Here is a 6000-nt window from a genome sequence, read left to right on the forward strand (position 1 = left end):
CAGTGCAGTTTCCCCCTATATTTTTTGACGGGGGTTTGGGGGCAGCGCCCCTTGCGCCCTCCCTGTCGCGATACAGGGCGGGGTCGAGGGGCAACGCCCCGCGAGGCCAAAAATACTTTTATTATTTTATAAAGGCGTCGGGTGTTATTTTTCTATTGGCCCACGTCCAATTAGGGTTACCCCTTAACCCCCAAAAAAGTCAAAAAGGGGGGGAGTTACGCCAAATGAAGGCCAAAAAAACTCATTTTTAAAGCTTGCCTGATGGTTTCTCTGGGTCGCGCGAGTCCATGCAAAAGACTCGCGAGTCTTTCAAATGGACTCGCCAGGACTCGCCTCGCGAGTCCTTGGCGAGTCGACTCGTGGCTCCCACGGACTCACGAGTCCGTGGCGAGTCCACGAGTTTTAAAACTATGGTCTATACCATAGTAGCAAAAATCGTTTGGGGAAAAAATCAGCAAACCAAAAGTATAAGATTTTTTGAAAACATTGGGAAAAAATAGGTAAAAAATCAAGAAAAAATCAGATTTAAAAAAAACATAATTTTTTTTAGAAAAAGAGACAAACTATTTTTTTCAATAATTTAAGGGCATTTCCATAGCAAAGAGATATAAAGAGCAAATAAAACAGAGTTTAACCCATGAATTGTAGAAAATAATTTTTTGTTGTTTATATTCATATTGCTGATTAGATAGGCAAATATTCAATTAACTTTTTAGAAGGTGTTGGTTGGAAATTTTGTACACTTGTGAAAGCAAACAAAATTGTGGCTTACAGTTTTTTGGCGACTCTGCTAGGGATACAGACGCATTTGGAAGCCTCACGCTTTCGTTTGAGGTCTAGTGTCTTGTTATTTCCAGAATAACCTTTCTTTGGTTTTCTGCTAGGGTTTGAAAGAGTTGAAGTACTTTGGTAATTCTATCTTATAATTTCTGATATAAATTTGTTTGGCCCATTTGAAACACCAACAGATTCTCCTCGAATCTGCTAGGGACATGGACGCATTTGGAAGCCTCACGCTTTCGTTTGAAGACTAGTGTCTTGCTGTTTTTGAAAGAAGAGCTTGGAAATTCTTTCATTTCTTTAAGCTGGAAAGTTTGCATGTTTACGTTCGTCGGAAGAAAGGTGAATATTCAGAAGAAATATTTCCTGCTGAAAGAGCTAGATTCTTTTTACTCACTAGTACATCTTCCCTATCACGAACCACAAGTTATCCTCCCTCAAGAAAAAAGAAATCTAGCCCAAGTGAAAATTCCTCTTTCTTTTTCAAACCACTGATACCTTCATTATCTAATATGGCTAATCTACCTCCGCTTCCTCCTCCCGGTCCGTGGGGAGTAGCTTTTGGTCCTTTGGCTTTAACCCCACCTCTTCATCCACTTCCACAAGGTTCACGTAAAAATCTTCCCAAATTTTATGGCGATGGAAAGCAACACCCCGATGAACATGTCAAGTCTTTTTATATGGCATGTGGTGTTCTTGGAGTTGAACATCAAGATGTTGTTGTTCGTTTGTTCATAGAGACTCTTCAAGGTATTGCAGCAGATTGGTTTTTCAATCTTACTGCTGGTTTGATTGTTTCGTGGAACTCATTGAGAGACAAGTTCGAGGAACGTTTTTAGCCTGCGGAAGATGAGCACGCCTTGTTGGCCCAGTTGACACAAATGAAGAAAGATACGCATGAAGGCATGCGTGAATTCATTGCTAAATTTAACAAATTAGCAAATAGAATTCCTATTAATTCTAAGCCTACTCCTGAGAACCTCAAGTGTTTTTTCATTAACACTTAGTTGCCCGAGGTCAGTTTCTTCTTAAGGCGAGCATCTCCTGCTGATTTAGAAGTTGCTCAATCAATGGCTACTGAAATTGAGGACGATTTGATCCTAGCTGGTAAGATCAAAAAGGATTCCAATCGGTCCAAAGGAGGTTCACATATGGATGGTTCATTTTCTGGTTCTACCGATCCTATGGTACAGAAATTAGCAAATGAACTACTTGCTCTAAAGAAGCAAGTATCTCAGAATTCCTACCCCGCACCGTACATGGATATCCCAAGAAGGACATATCCTAATACTGCTGCCAGTTATGCTGCCAAGAATCAACCCAAGTTGCCTCCCCCTCCAGAGAGACTTGCGCTTGAGCCACCTCCTTCAAAGGCAGCAGTTGGCTATTATGAGACTGATCAAAATGAATCTTCTTATTTTGATTATGAGTCCAACGAAGTTGCTCTTCCTCAACAAGAAGAAGAAGAAGTGACTGGTGACTCTACTATACGTTACATGCACTATGATGACTCTATTGCTGTCGAAAGAACTCATGGCCAAGCATTTGCTGTAACGACAAGATCCCAGACCCGGTTGGCCCAACAAGAAGAAGCTGCAAAGATCGCAAGTGATTTACAACCACCTGTTATTATTGCTAAAAGAGGAACACCGCTGCCCTATATTCCAAAGGATGCAGCGAAAATCCAAGTAGCAAAAGTCCTCCTCTTGCTTCATCTGTTGATCCCAAGCCCAGTATGCCCAACCCCAAACCACTATCGGACAATGTTAATCCCTTTCTAGCTAGTTCATTTCAAGCATTTGATATTATTGACCATGCTAGGAAGACTAAGATTCAAATGTCCAAAGTTGAGTATTTACAAGCTAATCTCGATCAATTTGATAGATTAGCTGATTTTGTTAAAAGTAAGGAGACTCGTCCTATACTTGAAAACACTATCCCGCAAGAACCCAAGAATTTGCCCAATCATTTGGTGACCATTCCATCTACCACCCAAGGAAAGATAGAACCTTTTTACATTTCCTTGTTGATCAATGGTTTCCAATTGAGCAATTGTGTCTTGGATTCTGGTGCTTCTGATAACGTCATGCCCACAAAAGTTGCTCAAGCTTTGGGGCTGACCTTGACCAAAACTTTTGGTCATTGTTATTCCATGGAGAACAAACAAGTGCCTCTTATTGGGTAGATCAAGGATGCTCAATTTGCATTTGCTGCTTTTCCGGATAATAAAATAAAGATGACTGTCTTGGTGGCTGACGTCCCTATGTCATATGGAATGTTACTTGGCCGTAATTTTTGTAAGGATGTTGGAGGTGAACTCAACATGGATATGACGAAAGCAAGAATACTTGTCAAAGGTGTTGTGCAAAAGTTAATTCCTGAAGATAAACCAAGTACGCGGTTGTCAAGTCTAATGATCCCCATGCTCAGATTCTTTTTGAATCTTCAGGTTTCGGGAATTATTATCTCCACATAGATGAAATTTCAGAATTTGCTGAAGATTATCCTTCTAGCAGCTCCGACATTTCACTACTTTCAGCAAATGAAAAGTTTGTTGATATTGATCAGGATCAAGCATCAGAAGATGGGTCATCCAGTTCATATGTTATGGTTGAAGAAGTCTCCTCTCTTGTTGCTGATGAAAGTATTCCATTATCTTCTCGACAAGATGATTTTCACTCCACCTACTCAAGAGGAAAGTTCATCTTCTCCTATGGAAGAAGATGACAACTTTTCTTTTCATGATGCACCCATCTCGGATGAAGGCAGCTTTAATCATTCCAATGAAAACAACAGTTCAAATGATGTGTGGACTCTTGAATCTGATGGCAGCTGCACTGCAAATGGATCCGGAGCTGGTGTAGTTCTTATATCTCTTAAGGGAGAGATCTTCCCTTACTCTTTCAAGTTGCAATTTGCTAATACTATCAATACGGCTGAATATGAGTCGCTTTTGTTAGGAATGAGCGTTGCATTGAAAAGAGGAATCAGAAATCTTCATGCCCAAGGTGATGCAGAATTAATTGTTTGTCAAGTGAGAAACATATATCAAACTAAGAATGACAGACTCAAGCATTACCGCAATTTGGTATGGGAAAATATTGAAGATTTTGACTCTTTCAATATCTCAGTTGTTCCTCGTGAATACAATGATAGAGCTGATTCTCTTGTTGTTTTAGCTACTTCATTAATTCCCCATCTTGACTTTGGTCAAGATAAATATATTATTGAGATAATCTGCAAACCTAGTGTGCCTGACAATTGGGATCATTGGCAGATCTTCAATGATGACAAGCAGATTAACAATTTCCTGCAAGCAGAAGACGGTTTCAATAATTTGTACTTCGAAGGAAGTAATTCTCCTACTTCTTTGTCATCAGATTCAATGTCTGATACATCATCTGAGTCAGATGAAAATATCCTTCAGCTCAAAGGAAATAAAATTCCCAAGGGGTTGGTTTCTCCTGAAAAACTCTTCGATCAACATGATCGTTATATCAAGAGACGACAACAAGAAAGTGCTGATTCTCCTATGGGATATGAGAAATATAATATTGGATTTGATGAAGATCCAAAGTTTGTCAATATTGGCAATAACTGCACTTCAAATGAGAGAGATCAGTTTATTCAGCTTTTGCGCCAATACCGTGATGTCTTGGCATACTCATATGATGATCTAAAATCTTTTCAACCCAAGGAAGTGCAGCATGACATTCCTCTCAAGCTTGGTGCAGAACCTTTCAAACAGAAGCAGCGCCAGTATAATTCGAAGATTTCAGGTACCATTCTTTCTGAAGTTCAAAAAATGCTTGATGCTGGGATTATCTTTCCCATCCATCATTCAACATGGTTGGCAAATATAGTGCCGGTGCGTAAGAAGAATTGAGAAATACGTATCTGTGTTGATTTCAGAAATCTTAATCAGCTATCACTCAAGGACAATTATCCATTGCCAATCATGGATCAAGTTTTGCAAACGGTGACAGGTTCCGAGATGCTATCTATGCTAGATGGATTTTCGGGATACAATCAGATTGAGGTTAGTGAACCTGATCAACTTAAGACTGCATTTACTACTCCATGGGGTACATTTGCATACTGCAGAATGCCTTTCGGGTTGATCAATGCAGGGGCTACTTTCCAACGAGCTATGGACTTGGCTTTCCATGGTATTGTAGGAAGGTATATTGTAGTGTATCTTGATGATCTTACTGTTTTTTCTAAAGACCGTGAGAATCATCTTTTTCATTTACAAGATGTACTTGAAAGATGTCGTAAGCACGACATCTCTCTTAACCCCAAGAAGTCAGTTTTTGGGGTGACGGAGGGAAAACTTCTTGGTCATATTGTTTCCAAGGAAGGTATAAAAGTTGATCCTGAAAGGGTTAAATCTATTCAGAATCTCCCTTTGCCATCCAACAAGACTGCTGTTCATTCTTTTTTTGTTAAGGTAAATTTTTTGCGAAGATTCATTCTTGACTTTGCGGAAAAGACTCGTCATATTGTGGATATGATGAAAGGAAAGTCTTCTTTCCATTGGAATTCTGAAGGAAGAGCAACATTCAAAGAAATCAAAGATGCAATTGCTCATGCACCCGTGTTGGTTTGTCCCAATTACATTAAGGAGTTCATCATGTATAGTTATGCTTCCGAGCACACTTTGTCGGCTATTCTGATGCAGAAAAATTCAGAAGGGATTGAATCTCCTACCGCTTTCATGAATTGTCCTTTGAAGTCTCATGAACTCAAGTATTCCTCTATTGAGAAGAATGCCTATGCAGTTGTTAAAGCAGTTAAGAATTTCCGTTTTTACATCTTGAATTCCCATACCGTTGTGTTAGTTCCTGATACATCAGTCAAATCTATCTTAACACAACAGGATTTTGGCAAAAAGAGAGGAAATTGGATTGCTAAAATCCGAGAGTATGACTTGGAGATCAAGCCTACAAAGCTTGTTCGAGGAAGAGGACTCTGTCAGTTGATGGCGGAAGGTATTCCAGAGGAGCAAGAATTGGATGATTCTGAAGATCTTCCCAAAGTATTGTTTGTTAGTACTACTGATGAATGGTACTCTAATATAGCATTTTTCTTGACTTATGGTGAATGTTCACAACATTTGTCATTCAAGGAAAAAAAAAAGTGTCAAGTTGAAAGCTGCGAACTTTGTATTATGGGATACTGGTTTGTACAAAAAAGCCATTGACGGTACTTTCCTCCGTT

This window comes from Cryptomeria japonica, chromosome 3, assembly GCF_030272615.1.
Source record: "Cryptomeria japonica chromosome 3, Sugi_1.0, whole genome shotgun sequence".
NCBI lineage: Eukaryota > Viridiplantae > Streptophyta > Pinopsida > Cupressales > Cupressaceae > Cryptomeria > Cryptomeria japonica.